Source organism: Myotis yumanensis, unplaced genomic scaffold, assembly GCF_028538775.1.
Source record: "Myotis yumanensis isolate MYYU_CA2020_CCGP unplaced genomic scaffold, mMyoYum1.0.hap1 SCAF_13, whole genome shotgun sequence".
Lineage (NCBI taxonomy): Eukaryota > Metazoa > Chordata > Mammalia > Chiroptera > Vespertilionidae > Myotis > Myotis yumanensis.
In genome coordinates this window covers 53,521,156-53,537,966 of record NW_027223764.1, presented here as the reverse complement: position 1 = coordinate 53,537,966, position 16,811 = coordinate 53,521,156, and the positions used below count along the sequence as shown (strand labels likewise).

Here is a 16,811-nt window from a genome sequence, read left to right as displayed (position 1 = left end):
ATAGAACTAGAATGAGACGGATCCCTCGGGTCAAGCAGAGTAGAAAGTGTCTTCTTTGCTCAGGAGTGGAGAAGGGCGAGTCACGCTCGGAAATAGGCCTTCTCCCTCAAGGGGGAGGTGGGGGGCGTCTTTTAAGGGGTTTAAAGTAGGTAGGTGGGATACGGGGGTGATGAATTTCAAGAAAAAGGGAGCCGATTTCAGGTAAGAATTGGGGTATGCCGAGCCCAAATGATTCCCTGGGTGTGATTTTAATAAGTTAATGAAGACAAATTCCCCGGAGGTACTGCCTTGAGCTCTCTACTGGAGCTGTCTGCAGGTGCCGCGGTTAACCATTGGCAGTTCACTCACTTCCTGTGAGCAAGCATGGCTTGTGAGCTGACATCTGGGAGCAGGAGGGTTTCCTGGATGCTGGCCCTGTGGCACTCGCATGTTCCCCAGGGCCCCTGTGTGCTGAGCGCCTCCTGGTCATGGGCCCGCAGATCTGGGGCTCACTCCCTTGGAGGACCGCGGGGGGGTGTGCGGTGGAGGCAGCCTCACTGCTCACAGGCTGCCTACGCGAGAGCACGAGTGAGCGGCGGAAGACGGGAGGGAAGGGTGGCCACCTGCCGGGTGGTGGCTGCGGGACCAGGGCTCTCTTCCCGAACTCAGCCTCGGCTGATCGCCAGCGCGTGGGGGAGGCTGCGGGGCGGACCCTTCGCGCAGCGGGGCCTCCGAGCCTTCCGGACAAGGGGGTACAGAAACGGCGTGAGTGTCTCAAGACGGGGAATACTGGGGTCCCCGAGGCAGCTACTCCCTGGGAGTCTGGCGTGAAGGCCCCGCTCCCTTTCACAGACTCGAGCCTCCAGGAACGACTTCTCCCACCTCCAGGAGGTCACATCCCTGAGGCCATTCCTGATTCACGCTCTTCACCTCCGCAAGGAAGGAGTGGAGAAGCAGCCAATTGGAGCAAGGCCGTGGCGGCTTCCAGCCAATCAGCACCTAGGGACGGCGGAGCGGTCCCGCCCCCTCGCGCGGATTGGCTACTGGCGCCCTCGCTACACCGCCCGCCGCCCGCACGGCGCTGAGTGCCTGCTGCTCTGCGCCCTCCCGTGGCTGTCGGCTTCTGGGTTAGTTCATCGCTGGGTCTTTGTTGGCTCTTCCGTCCGCTCCGCGGAGCGGGTTATGGGCTCTGGAGGCAGCGGTCTTCAGTAGCAGCGCCTTAGAAGCAGGAGGGGAGCTGAGGTGAGGGGCCTGCAGAGGCGCAGAGCCCGGCTGCGGAGGGCCCGAGGGGCGTGGGGCCAGGAGCCGGGAGCCGGGGCCTGGGGCCGGGAGCCGGGAGCCGGGAGCTGGGGCCGGGACCGGGAGGGATTCCGGCCCGGAGACACGGCGTCCTTCTGGGGTGAGAGTGAAGACCTGGCAAGAGAGAAGCGGGAAGGGTTCACAGCAGAGGCAGGCGATGCCGCTTCTCATCAACGCTTTTCATATTCTTTTTTAAATCCTCACCCGAGAATGTTTTTCCATTGATTTTAGAGAGAGTGGAGGAGAGAGGGAAAGACAGAGAAATATCAATGTGAGAGAAACACATGGATCACATGCGCCCAACCAGGGCTCTGGCTGGGAAGGAGCCTGCAACTGAGTTACGTGCCCTTGTCTGGAATGGAACCCGGGACCTTCCAGGCCGAGGCTCTGTCCACTGGGCCAAACCGGGCTCCCAGCGCCTCCCTCCACCCCACAGGGCGCTCCCCACTCAGTGCCACCAGCCTTCTCAGAATTACCTCCAAGACCCACCTGTTTCATCCCTTCCCCTCCCCCCCACTTCACAGTCCGCTTCTAAAGATAAGCCCTCTGCCCAGCTGGCTCAGTGGTTGGGCCTCACCTGTGAACCAGGTCATGGTTGCGGCTCCATTCCCAGGAGGGGGCCCATCATTGATGTTTCTCTCTCTCTCTTCCTCTCTGAAATAAATAAAAAATATGTTAAAAAAATAAAACAAATCCTTCTGGCCCTGGCCGGTTTGGCTCAGTGCATATATGATTCAGGTCAAGGTATCCTCCAGTGAGGATTAGCAACAAAATATAAGAGCAGCATAAACCTCTTGTGGTCTCACGCTCCCCCTGCCCCAGCCTGTCTCTATTTCATGGAGTTCCCCATGTCAGTCACTCCCTGATCCTCCTGGCCACACTGGCCGGCTAAGCACGCACTTGGGAGATTATCTGTTGAAGTGCCTCCCCCCGCGGCTGTGACCCCTCACGGACACGTGTACTCCTCACTGGGTGACAGCGGCGTGGTTCACAGCAGCAGCCTCTGTGCTGCCTGGTGCTCTTCCAGGACTCCCACATGTCAACGCATGTCGCCCGCACAGCCTGTAAGGGCGGATCTCTGCACCCAATTTCAGAATGAGGAAATGGGTAAAGAGGTTAAGTGAAGCGCTGGGCCACGCAGCTGCACGTCTGGCTTCAGGGTGGCTCTTTTTTTTTTTTTCTTTTTCCCTATTACAGTTTACACAGCTCATCACCACCACACTCGGTATTAAACTGTGCATGTGGATTCTCTTCCTTTTTCTCTTCTTCCCCCTTCCTTTCTCCCTCTCTCCCTTCCTCTCTCCCTCTCGTCCTCCCCCCTTTCCTTGTCATTGATTTTATTGGGTGACATAGATTAATAAAATTATATAGGTTTTGGGTGTACAATTCTTTTTTTAAAAGTTTTATTGCCCTAGCCAGTTTGGCTCAGTAGATAGAGCATCAGCCTTAGGACCAAAGGGTCCCAGGTTTGATTCTGGTCAAGGGCACGTACATTGGTTGCAGGTTCCTCCCCAGTCAGGGCTCTGCAGCAAGCAACCAATTGATGTGTTTCTCTCACATCGACGTTTCTCTCTGTCTTTCCCTCTCTCTTCTACTGTCCCTAAAAATCAAGAGAAAATACCCTTGGGTGAGGATTCAAAAAAAAATTATTTTATTTTATTGATTTCAGAGAGGAAGGTAGAAGATGAGAGAGATAGAAACATCAATGATGAGGGAGAATCATTGGTCAGCCACCTCTTGAATGCCTCCCACTGGGGGTCAAGCCACAACTGGGGCATGTGTCCTGACCTTGAATTGAACCATGACCTCCTGGTTTATAGGTCAACATTCAGCCACAGCTATGCAGGCTGGACTCTACCATGTTTTTTTTTTTAATAAATATATTTTATCGATTTTTTACAGAGAGGAAGGGAGAGGGATAGAGAGTTAGAAACATCGATGAGAGAGAAACATCGATCAGCTGCCTCCTGCACACCCCCCACTGGGGATGTGCCCACAACCAAGGTACATGCCCTTGACCGGGATCGAACCTGGGACCCTTTAGTCCACAGGCCAATGCTCTATCCACTGAGCCAAACCGGTTAGGGCCATGCTTTTTTAATTTAATAGATTATAATTTGACTTTACAACTTTTAGTATATTTTCATTCTAATATAATTACTTGACATTTATTTACTGATTCAGTGCTGGTTTATAATTTTTATTTCTATATTATTTATTGATGGATTCAACTCTGATTTGCTACTAATGCTATATTTTGAATCATACAATAGGTCTAGCACTTTTCCAGGAACTGGGACTTCTGAACAGGTCAGTGCAAAGCTCCTGCCTCAAATAGCTGATGAATAGGAAAAGGGAATAGATGGTAAAATATTTCAAGTAATGATTGAACCGTGTAGTGAAGACACATAACATGGCTGAGATGTAGAGTGATGTGGTGGAGAGACAGCTTTTCTAGGTTGGATGTCCAGAGTTGGCAGTGATAGGAACAGGTTTAAGACATTTGTATGCCACAATCATAAATTTCCCTTTGCATTTTTTTCTGATTAAACTGAGCCAATGAAGTGAAATATATATCCAGATTTTAGATTAGAGTATAATTTATAAAAAGGGTTTCTTATCTAGAACTAGTGGCTCTCATCCCAAGAAATGTCTCTCAATGTGATTTGTTTATCTACATCTTTATATGTTAGTTATAATAAGATTAAGTATCTGATAAGAAGAATTATTTACATATTTGGCAGTAATAAAATAAAAGAATGTTTTTCCTGGCACTGAATGTTGAAGTTGAAAGACTAAAAACACTCGCTCAAGTGACCAAAGACACTATGATTAGAAAGGATCTACATTTAAGCCTATCTGTGTTTTGTTTTTAGCATTGAATGTCACTATGAATGTCAGTAGTTTTTAGAAGCTTGTCTGTAAATAAAGAATGCATTACAAGGATTCAAATGCAATATAAGCTTGACAGAGTCTTTCCATTGCAATAGCTAATTTAAAAACCCTGCCGTCATTTGTTATGTAGTTTTATCAGCGAAAGGGCTAGTGTTGTGTTCTACTCCAATCAGACTACAGAAGGGAATAAAAAGCCTGGCTGGTGTGGCTCAGTTGGTTGATCATCCCGTGCACCAAGAGGTCTTTGGTTAGATTCCCTGTCAGGGCACATGCCCAGATTGCCTGTTCAGTCCCAGTAGGGGACGTGTACCTATGGATGTTTCTCTCTCATTAATGTTTGTCTCTCCCTCTCCCTCTCTCTAAAAATAACAATAAAAAATATTTTATAAAGAGAGAATATCAAGTACCTTCAAGCCATGTGAACTAATAAGAAGTTGAAGTATAGTAACAATGGAAAAAGTCATATTAAAAAATTAAATAGCAGCCCTGCCCCAGTGGCTTGGTTGGAGTTAGTTGGAGCTGGTTGGAGTGTTGATCATTGCCCGTGCACCAAAAGGTGTGTTCAAGTTCTTAGCACACTAGTAAAATATTAATATCTTAACTTCTGATGATCAACATTGGAATTTTCCACAGTGAGGGTCTGAAGCCACGCCCTCTACCACACAGCTCTTGGAGAACCAGTTTGGCCACTAGGGATGGGTGGAGTTGACAGTATTATACTTTTTCATTGATGGTGTTAGGACTAAAAGGGGTTACATGCTAACCTGGCTAGCTTAGCCACCGCCTGCACAGTGGCCTTGCAAACTCAGAGACTTAAATAACCACAAAGGATGGTCTGAAATGAAAACCTTAAAAAAAAAAAATATATATATATTTTATTGATTTTTCAGGGAGGAAGGGAGAAGAATAGAGACAGACACATCGATGAGAGAGAAACATCCATCAGCTGTCTCCTGCACGCCCTCTAGTGGGGATCGATCACACAACCAAGGTACATGCCCTTGACCAGAAATGAACCTGGGATTCTTCAGTCTGCGGGCCAATACTCTATCCACTGAGCCAAACCAGTTAGGGTGAATTAAAATCTTTTTAATAAAAAGCATTTTTTGGTGGGTAGTCATGTCCTAAACCAGTATCTTCCCTGACAAAGGTCAATCTTTACCTTAAATGAGGCTGTCGTCTTTTTGCATCTATGATAACATATCTTTGGAATGGCGAAGTAATTTTCCTTTTTCTAGACCCCTCAAAGCACAGGCACCACTCTGTGGAGACCACAAATCCCCTCATTGTTACTGAGTTAATTGCTGACTGTTAACTATTTTGCACCCACTAAGTAAAAGGAGTATGTGTCTATCATTTTGCTTTTGACCTAATCCCAGAGGTTTCCCTGCTTTGCTTCCTCCCACCTCCCTAATCTATCACCAGTGGATTTCATGTAAACCACTTACTTTTCCTCTTTTGACTGTAATGTATAAAGGTGCAAAACTGTCATTCTCTGGAGCATCATCTCAATCCGTTGAGATTTTGCTTCCCAGCAATTATTGACAGTTTTGTCTCAAATAAAGTCACAAAAATTCTTCACAGGCTCGAATGTTTCTTACATTGACATAACTAAGACCTTCTAGCTCCTAGGTGTGGACAGAGTGGGGTTCATGGGTCTCAATTCCATTCCTAAATTGGTTCACCTGCCTTGGAAAACAATCGGCATGGCTTCAGACAATTGAAGGTGTGCAAACATGGTGCCCAGCAGCGATGCCCAGGTGAGTCCTTAATAGCACAGTAGCACCTCCATCAGAAGAAGTGCTCATCGTAGAAGTGGGATCTTAAGGTGGTCCAGTGCTGTAAGTTCTCTATGAAAAGAACACAAAATTATGAACATAAAATGTTTGTGTCTTTTCTTTTAATCTGAAGGAAAACATGTTCAGGGCTTCTAAACGATAAAGAGAAAATGTTGGCTTAGACTGGTGTTCAGTCTGGTGCCAAACTTCCAATAGACTCAAATCCACATAAGAATTTTATTCAAAGAGGCAATCCTAATAGAGTAATCCTTCAACCTTCTAAAAATTTGCTGTTTCAAAAAACAATGTTAAAATAACACATTTGTGTCAAAGTTTATTTTCTTTTAAAAATATATTTTTTATTGATTTCAGAGAGGAAGGGAGAGGGAGAGAGAGATAGAAACATCAATGATGAGAGAAAATCATTGATCAGCTGCCTCTTGCACACCCGCTTCTGGAGACCGAGACCACAACTTGGGCATGTGGCCTGACTGGGAATCGAACTGTGAGACCTCCTGGTTCATAGGTTGAAGCTCAACCACTGAGCAACACTGACTGGGCCTGACTGCTTCTTCTGATTTTTTTTTTTTATTTCTATGTCCATTTTAATGTTGTTGAAGTTCTCACTAAGTTCTTTGAGCATCCTGATAACCATTGTTTTGAACTCTGTATCTGGTAGTTTGCTTGCCTCCATTTCATTTAGTTCATTTTTTGGAGATGTCTCCTGTTCTTTTATTTGGCACTAGGGGCCCAGTGCATGAAATCGTGCACTGTGAAAGGAGCCATGGGCAGCAATGCTGCAGTGGGCACAGGAGCAGGTCTTGGCCCATCCTCTGCGCCCCCACTGCGGCCCCTGATCTTCTGTCTGCCAGCAGCTGGTGTGAGTAGGGGGAGGTGGAGAAGCCCTGAGAGGCAGTTGGGCCTGGCCAGCAGCCCCTGCCCTGTCTTGGGGCAATCGGGGCTGGGCCAGCACTGGCAGCGGGTGCAAGCGTCAGGCGGGACCATGGAGCATGGGGCCGACGCCTGCCATATTCTGCGCGTGCCCTCTGGTGGTCAGTGTACGTCATAGCGAGCCGTCGAACGCCTGCCCGATGGAACAATTTGCATATTAGGCTTTTGTATATAGAGATGTTTCTTTGTCTCCACATTTTGGCTGCTTCCCTAAGTTTGTTCCTATGTATTAGGTAGAACTGCTACATCTCCCAGACTTGCGCACAGCCTCCCCAGTCACCCGAGCTGGGTGTTCCAGGTGTGCCTCTGTGTTCACTGTGTGCACTGTCCTTTGGTAGCTGAGCCTTGATTGCTGTTGGTGTCAGTGGCAGGGATTGACCCTTAGGCTGATTGGCTGCAAGGACTGGCTGCAACTATAGCAGAGGAGCTGCTGTGCAGGAGCCAACTCTATGGAGCAGGACTTGCTTCAGTGGAACTTTGGTGCTCACCAAGTCCATTGCTTGAGTGTATCACTTATGGAAGTGGTAGGGTTGTAATTAGGTGTGGTCTGAAACTGTCCACCAGGCACACTGGCTCTGGGGTCTTCTTAGAGGTGCAAGGTCAGCCACTGCCTGTGCCCTGCCTGGGGTCCACACACAACAAGCTATAGACCAACCTGCAATGGCTGCTACTTGTGCTGGACTTGGAGGTGCCCAAAAGAGAGGCCAAGCTGAGAATCAAGGCTGGCTGTACCCTGTGTCTTTAGATTCGAGCATTTATTTTTATTTATTTATTTTTTAAAAATATATTTTATTGATTTTTTACAGAGAGGAAGGGAGAGAGATAGAGAGTTAGAAACATCGATGAGAGAGAAACCTCGATCAGCCGCCTCCTGCACATCTCCTACTGGGGATGTGCCCGCAACCCAGGTACATGCCCTTGACCGGAATCGAACCTGGGACCTTTCAGTCCGCAGGCCGACGCTCTATCCACTGAGCCAAACCGGTTTCGGCGATTCGAGCATTTAAACCATTTGCATTTAAAGTAATTGTTGTTCCATGGCTGGTTGTTCAGTGGTTAGAGCATCAGCCTGCAGATTGAAGGGGTGTGCGTTCGATTCCCGGTCAAAGACACGTACCGCAGTTGGAGGCTTTGTCCCTGGCCCTGGTCAGGATGCCTGTAGGAGGCAACCAATCAGTGTGTCTCTCTCACATTGGTGTTTCTCTCTCTCTCTCTCCCTCCCTCCCTCCCTCCATCCATTCTACTCTCTCTAAAAATAAATGCTAAAATATCCTTTGGTGAGGATTAAATAAAGAAAAAGTAATTGTTTTTTTTCTTTTAAATGAGTTCAGAGAGGAAGGGAGAGGGAGAGAGAAATAGAAACATTAATGATGAGAGAAAATCATTGATTGGCTGCCTCCTGAACACCCCTTACTGGGGATTGAACCCACAACCTGGGCATTGCCCTGACCAGAAATCAAACTGTGGCCTCCTGGCTGATGCTCAACCACTAAGCCCCACGGGCTGGGCAGTAATTGTTGATAAATATGTATTTATTGCCATTTTATTATTCATATTTTTTATCTTTTCTTTTTCTTCTTAAAGGAGGCCCTTACCCTAGCTGGCTTGGCTTAGTGGATAGAATGTTGGCCTGTGGACTGAAGGGTCCCAGGTTCGATTCTGGTCAAGAGCATGTGGCTCAATCCCTGGCCCTGGTTAGTGTGCATGGGGGAGGCAACCAATCAATGTGTCTCTCTCACATCGATATTTCTCTCTCTGTCTCTCCCGCTCCCTTCCACTCTCTCTAAAAAAAAAGAAAATCAATGGAAAAAGTAAAATAAAATATTCACATAAATATGTTTAAAAAAATAGAAGACCCTTTAACATTTCTTATAATACTGGTTTGGTGGTAATGAACGTCTTTAGCTTTTTCTTGTCTGAGATGCTCTTTATCTGTCCTTCAATTCTAAATGATAGCTTTGCTGGGTCGCCCTGGCAGGGTAGCTCAGTTGTTTAGAGCATTGTCCTGATATGCCAAAGTTGTGGGTTCAATCCCTGGACAGGGCACACACAAGAATCAACCAATGAATGTGTAAATGAGTGGAAGAACAAATCTCTCTCTCTCTCTCTCTCTCTCTCTCTTTTCCTTTCTCTCTCTCAAATCAATAAAAAAAAAATTAAAATGATAGCTTTGCTGGGTAGAGTAATCTTGGTTATAGGTCTTTGCTTTTTCCATCACTTTGACTATTTTGTGCCAATCCCTTCTGGCCTGCAAAGTTTCTATTGAGAATTCAGTTGACAGTCTTATGGGAACTCCTTTATAGGTAATTAATTGTTTTTTTCTTGATGCTTTTGACATTTTCTCTTTGTCTTTAAACTTTGCCATTATATTATTATTATTTTTTTAAAAATATTTTTTTATTGATTTTTTACAGAGAGGAAGGGAGAGGGATAGAGAGTCAGAAACTTCGATCAGCTGCCTCCTGCACACCCCCCATTGGGGATGTGCCCGCAACCCAGGTATATTCCCTTGACCGGAATTGAACCTGGGACTCTTCAGTCTGCAGGCTGATGCTCTATCCACTGAGCCAAACTGGTTAGGGCCATTTTATTATTTTATTATTATTATTATTATTACTAGGGGCCTGGTGCACGAATTCATGCACCTTGAAAGGAACTGTGGGCCCTAACCGGTTTGGCTCAGTGGATAGAGCGTCGGCCTGTGGACTGAAAGGTCCCAGGTTCGATTCCGGCCAAGCGCATGTACCTTGGTTGCGGGCACATCCCCAGTAGGAGGTGTGCAGGAGGCAGCTGATTGATGTTCCCCTCTCATTGATGTTTCTAACTCTCTATCCCTCTCCTTCTGCTCTGTGAAAAATCAATAAAATATATTTAAAAAAAGAAAAGAAAAGAAAGGAACTGTAGGCCATGAGGCTGTGGTGAGCACAGGGGCAGGTCTCAGCCCATCCTCTGTGCCCCTGCCCAGCTCCTCCTGCCACAGCCCCTGGTCCCCTGTCTGCTGGCAGCTCTGCTCCTGTTGCTCCCACGCGCTGATGGCGCCAGCTCACCTTGCACTTGCTGCTGGCACCAGAGCTGCCACTCGCACCTGCTGCCGGCGCTGGCCCCGATCGCTCAGCGCTGTCAGTGGGTGTGAGTGGTGGCTGCTGGCCCTGATTGCCCCTCAGGGCTTCTCCACCTCCTGCTGCTCCTGAGGGGTGGGACTGTGGCACACTGGTGCAAAGAATTTTCAGTAACCACCAGAGGCTCACCCCAATGACAGCAACTGGCACCTCGCCTTGGTCTGGCACCCCTGCTTACCTGCTCCACCATCCCACCATGGCCGCCGCCCGCCATGTTCTGTGCTCTCCGCCTGCTGCCGATGCCTGCCATGTTCTGCGCATGCCCCCTGGTGGTCAGCACACATCATAGTGAGTGGTCGAACTCCCAGTCAACCGCCCGCTGGGACAATTTGCATATTAGGCTTTTATATATATGGATAAAAAAAAATTCTTACCCAATGATTTTTTTCCCATTGATTTTTAGAGAGAGTGGAAGAGAGAGGGAAACACAGAGAGAAACATTGATATGAGAGAAACACATTGATTGGGTGCCTCCTGCATGAACCCTGACCAGGCTTTGGGCCCGAGGAGGAGACTGCAACCAAGGTACATGCCCTTGACCAGAATTGAACCCGGGACCCTTTGGTCCACAGGCCGATGCTCTATCCACTGAGCCAAATTGGCTAGGGCTAAACTTTGCCATTTTAATTATAATGTTTTGGTGTGGGCCTCTTTGGGTTTATTTTGTTTGGGACTCTGCATTTCCTGGACCGGTATGTCTATTTCCTTTGCCACATTAGGGAAGTTTTTATTATTTCTTCAAATAGGTTTCAAATTCCTTTCTCTCCTCTCTCCTATGATGTGAATATTGGTATGCTTGATAATGTCCCAGAGGCCCTTTAAACTATCTTCATTTTTATTGTTGTTGTTCTGATTGGACGTTTTCTGCTTCCTTATCTTCCAAATTGCTGACTTAATCCTCTGCTTCATCTAATCTACTGTTAACTCCTTTTAATGTATTATTCATTTCTGACTGGTCCTTTTTTATGTTTTCTATCTATTTTTATGTTTTCTCTCTCTTCATTGAAGTTCTCACTGAGTTGATCTATTCTTTTTTTGAAATATATTTTTATTGATTTTAGAGAGGAAGGGAGAGAGTGAGAGAGATAGAAACATCAATGATGAGAGGGAATCATTGATTGGCTGCCTCCTGCACGCCCCCTACTGGCGATCGAACCTGCAACCCGGGCATGTGCCCTTGGCCGGAATCAAACCCGGGACCCTTCAGTCCACAGGCCGATGCTCTATCCACTGAGCCAAACCAGCTAGGGCTGAGTTGATTTATTCTTTCACTAAGTTTGTTGAGCTTCTTTTTTAATATATATTTTTTATCGATTTCAGAGAGGAAGGGAGAGGGAGAGAGAGAAAAGCATCAGTGTGAGAGAGAATCATTGATCGGCTGCCTCCTGCACACCCCACATTAGGGATCAAGCCCACAACCTGGGCATGTGCCCTGACTAGGAATTGAACTCTGACCTCCTGGTTCATAGGTTGATGCTCAACTACTGAGCTACGCTGGCCGGGCTGTTGAGCTTCTTTATAACCAGTGTTTTGAACTGTGCACCTGGTAGATTGCTTGTTTCTATTTCATTTAGCTCTTTTTCTGGAGTTTTGTCCTGTCATTTAATTTGGGACATGTTTCTTTAGCTCCTCATTTTAGCTGCCTCCCTGGGTTGTTTCTATGTATTAGGTGGAGCTGGTATGTCTCCTGGTCTTGGTAGAGTGGCCTTATGTAGTAGGTGCCCTGTGGGGCCCAGTGGCATAGCCTCCCGTCACCCGAGTTGCTCCAGGTGCACTCCCCATGTTGGCCATGTGCACCTTTCTTTTGTAGTTGAGCCTCGATTGCTCTTGGCACATCAATGGGAGGGATTGACCTCTAGGCCAATTGGCTGAGAGGACCCACTTCCATTGCAGTAGAGGATCTTCTATGCAGTTTCCTCCTTCTCCACCCTCCCCCCACCCAGACACGACCTTCTTCAGTGGGACTCTGGTGCTCACTGAGTCCATCCCTTGAATGTGTCGCTCATGGAGGTGGTTGGGTGGTGCTCTAGCATGGTCTAAAGCTGTCCACTGGGTGGGCTGGCTTAGGGGTTTTCCCAAAGGTACAGTCCAAGGTCAGCCTCTGCTTTTTCCCTGCCTGGAGCCTCTTGGCATTAGCTACTAAGCAGTCTGCAGATGGTTGCCAGTTGTGCTGGACATGGAGATACCCAGGAGAGGCCAAGCTGTGAACCGAAGCCAGCTACTGCTTAGTACAGAGCTTGAGACTGCTTAGTGAGAGTTATGGGACATATTGAGGCCAGATGCTATTTGTTTGGGTTTTGTGGACCTTTGAGATTTTAGAAAAGTCTGCAGCAGGAGCCACGACAGGCCATTTGTATGGAAATATCACTGGAGTCAGCTTGGGTGGGCCTGTAAGTTGGGTGGAGTGAGGTCTCAGGTAATCACCAGACATGGGCAAACAGTGTAAACCAGGTTGATGGAGACTCAGGTATGGCATGAGTGGCTGGTGCCTGCAGGGGAAAGGTCAGCAAAGGAACAATGGCCTCTACTGTGGCGAGCCGGCACGGCCTTGGCATACTCAGCCCCAGGGCGCCTTATGTGTCATGCCAGCTCAGCCTGGTTCAGAGACCCTGAGTGGGGGTGGTGAAGGATTAAGAAAAGACAGACAAGAGAATGAAAGCTGGGTCTCGGTGGGACGCTTCTTCTCTGGTGGAGAGACAGTGCCAGCGCCCACAAGCCGTGTCTTTATTTTATAGCAGATGCCACGAGGCAAAGTAAGGGTGTGATCAAGATATTTACATTCTCGTGGGTTTCAGTCCCACTCAATTTACATGCATCTGAACTCTATCACTCCCACATCACTCAGGCACGTGGGGCCACGTGTTCGTATCATAGGTTCAAGCTTACAACTATAGCTGTTGGCTATAATTGTGCTGGGAGGGCTCTGCCCTCAAGCTGGGACTTGCACGTGGCAATGAGAGGACTGTGCCCTCTCCTCAGTCCAAGGCTTGAACCTGTCCAAAACACTGTAGCCGTGCCCCACACTCTAGCACCATTTTTATCTGGGAGAAAGCTGCTCCTCCAGCTCTTACCCTGAAGCCAGACCATTCAGTTTCTCACAGTATGTTCCTGGCACCTTGCGTACTGCTGTCCCAGTGCTGAGCTCTGAGTGAGTGAGCCTCAATAAATCTGTGTGCGGGCCCTTTAAGAGGAATGCCTGGGACTCCAACAGCCCCATCAGGACTGCTTTTAATAAAAATAAAAATAAAAATAACCCAAGAAACAATGTACTAGGGAAGAAAAATTTTCCACTCCCATCGAAGGTTCTTTTGACTGGTCTAATAATCAAATTGAGATGGTTATGTGGGAAAAATGGAATAAATTTTAATAACATGTACACCTCTTGTTTACAAGGGAGAGACCCAAGAACACTGAATAACTCGCTAAAATAGTGGAAGCCGTCACCTTAAATCCCATCCACTTTCAGCTAAAAGCAAGAGAAGATGTTGGGGGTGAAGAGGTAGTTATGGGAAGTTACCAGGTAAAGCACAACAAACAAGGATAAGATTGTTAGGCAGATTTACATGCAAGGCCTTCTCCATGTACAGATTAAAATGTCCTTTATAAATGTGAATGTCCTCTTACAAAGGATTACTTCTATTTGGTTTTCATATCTTCTCCCAACTCTGCTGTTTGTTAAAATTAGCCAGCCTAAAATAATCAATATTCCCAAGGTGGCAGCTCGGCTCACCTTCATTGGCAGAGAAAGATAATATGGCAGTTTTGTGGGTTAGAACTTTAATTTGCAGTGAAGCTAGTGAACTAGTCATGCATATATACATGGATTAGGATAGATAGCATACCCAGTGAAACAATAGAATACTGCTTATATATATAGTTCAAGGCTCTGTATGTAGTAAAACTATAAATGTGCCCGCCTAAGGACCTCCAAACCTGCAGAGAATTTTGTGAGTTTGTTGAGCCAAACTGATGACTGCTGCAGAGCAATATTTCAAATGCTCCTGAAAATAACATTTTCACAGCTTTTCTTATGCATTTGAAATTAAGGAGAAAGCAAGGTGGGGATTGGCTTATAGGATAGTTAACAAGATTGTATGCTCATGTTAATAGGTCCTCTGAGAGGTATTACTTTTGTTTTTTCAAAGGTCTGTTAACCTAGAGGCACAAGAACAATGGACAGGGCTGGCTTAAAACCTTTCATTAAAGAAGTCATAGGCCTGGGGCATGACTGTCCACCATGACCTGGCTAGTTAGGAATTTATAATCTATTATAGCATCCTTTTTTCTTTTAAATCTATTTTTATTGATTTCAGAGAGGAAGGGAGAGGGAGAGAGAGATGGAAACATCAATGATGATAGAGAATCATTGATTGGCTGCCTCCTGCATGCCCCCTACTGGGGATCAAGCCCACACCCAGGCATGTGACCCTGACCAGAATCGAACCTGGGACCTTTCAGTCCATAGGCTGATGCTCTATCCACTGAGCCAAATCGGCCAGGGCTCTTTTTCTTTTTTAAATATATTTTTATTGACTTCAGAGAGGAAGGGAGAGAGAGAGAGAGAGAGAGAGAGAGAGAAAATCATTGATTGGCAGCCTCACACACACCCCACACTGGGGATTGAATCCAAAACCTGGGCATGACCGGGAATTGAACAGTGACCTCCTGGTTCATAGGTCTATGCTCAACCACTGAGCCATGCTGGGCAGGCTATAGCCTCCCTTTTTCTGTTTCTGTCTTCAATGGTAGTGGAAAATTTTTCTTCCCTAATACATTGTTTCTTGGGTTATTTTTATTGTTATTATTTTAAAAATATATTTTATTGATTTTTTACAGAGAGGAAGGGAGAGGGATAGAGAGTTAGAAACATCAATGAGAGAGAAACATCAATCAGCTGCCTCCTGCACACCCCCTACTGGGGATGTGCCCGCAACTTAGGTACAACCCCTTGACGGGAATCAAACCTGGGACCTTTCAGTCCACAGGCCAACGCTCTATCCACTGAGCCAAACCGGTTAGGGCTTTATTATTATTATTAAAAGCAGTCCTGATAGGGCTGTTGGAGTCCCAGACATTCCTCTTAAAGGGCCCCTACACAGATTTGCGGAGACTCACTCACACGGAACAGCAGTAAAAGGTAGGAAAGAGCGAGGCAGAGTATACTAGTACACGGGAGGCTTCACGGGTCCCAGTAAAGGTGGTGCTGTTAAACAGGACTGAGTACTGACCTGGCTGGTTTGGCTCAGTGAGTAGAGCCTTGGCCTGTGGACTGAAGGGTCTCGGGTTTGATTCTGATCAAGGGCACATACCTTGATTGTGGACTTGATCCCCGCCCCAGTCTGGGCAACCAATCTATGTGTCTCTCTCACATAGATGTTTCTGTCTCTCCCCCTCCCTTCCACTCTCTAAAAATCAGTGGAAAAATATCCCCGGGTGAGCATTAACAAAATAAAAACAAACGAACAAAAGAAAACTGGACTGGGTACTGCCTATCACTTTATTGTGTTTACATTGTGTGAGAAAACCAACTGAACACCATTCGCATAATTAAGGACTCTCCGTGAATGCCAGGAAGGAGGAGGCTCTGAAGAAGCAAGGGACTGCTAATTTGGGAAAGGCTTGCAATGTGTGATGGCGGGGTACGGTGGTTTCTGAGTATCGGCAGCCATGGCTGGGCAGGCTGGTCATTCTAGAGATGAAGAGGAAGAGGTAGGGCCATAGTGGCCAAGTTTCACCTCTCAAGGCCTTCAGGGTCTCTCATAATTTAATTAGATGTGAGCCATGTGTTTATAGAATCATTATACCCATTTTACAGTTGAAAAACGAAGTTTGAAGAGCTTAAGTGTATTCTCCAAGGCTAGTCTGACTCTAGAGCCCCCAGTCTTACCTCTGTCCAGTACCTCACTTTGCAATGCAAACTCACTGAGCCCTCAATCAGCTCATGAAGTTGGCACTGCTGATATTCTGTGTTATACCCGGGGGAGCAGGGTGTGGAGAGCAGTTAGGATGTAGCGAAGAGGCAGGATAGTTACCTGTTAGGAGAATTTTTGACAAGTGGGAAAAGGGAAACTGAGGCAAATGGTTAGACAAATAGGGCCAAACAAGTCAAGCAAATTAGAGCCAGCTAGTTAACCACAAGATCTTGTCTTCCCCAACCAAGGACACTTGAGAGTAAATGATTTACACCACTCCTCTCTAACCAGAGAATAAAGAATTTAAATCACCCTGATCTGGGAGATAAATAACAGACCCATTTAGTGCCATCAGTGCCAGCCAAACCCAAGGACAGATGAAGTCAGGGGCTAAATAACAAACAACAACAAAAAAAGCAATTAGACCAAACAAATTCAAGATTGAGACAAAGCTGACCAAAAAATGACCCTGGCTCCTCTATGCCCTCATTTTGGTGCATCAATATACTAAAAAGTACAACTGAAAACCCATGAATATTCTGCTGCAACCCTCCCCTAGGGTTCCTTCCTACAAAAGAGGGATAAAGGCCTCTGGGCCATAAATCGCAGTGTTGGTTGAATGTGCCTGGGGGTGAGACGGGGTGGGGAGGGTAAGAAGGGGGGAAGGAGAATGAGTGGTGGATTGAGCATGGGAGGTCAGCGTTTCCTCCCTTCACTAGTCCCTCCACTGTCAACTCCCTGCACCGTCCAGGAGCCTGCTAGGTGCCAGCAAGGAGCTGGTCCTGGTTCTGCTGAGCTGACTCCCCTGAGCACTGAAGCCACAGGCGTCCACACTAAGTTAGAGTAAGTTCTGTCTGTCCGCCAGGCTGGGTCGAAGC

The 16,811-nt window shown here is 46.8% G+C and overlaps 1 long non-coding RNA gene across 1 annotated transcript; it reads right to left on the bottom strand.

The window, feature by feature from the left end:
• Positions 1-588: 588 nt before the first annotated feature.
• On the bottom strand, positions 589-2,351 carry LOC139022090 (uncharacterized). The gene is made up of 3 exons (XR_011473606.1): positions 2,179-2,351; positions 1,856-1,932; positions 589-1,392 (listed from the first exon to the last, which is right to left on the bottom strand). It is a non-coding gene; the product is annotated as an uncharacterized lncRNA (long non-coding RNA).
• Between the last annotated feature and the right edge of the window lie 14,460 nt (positions 2,352-16,811).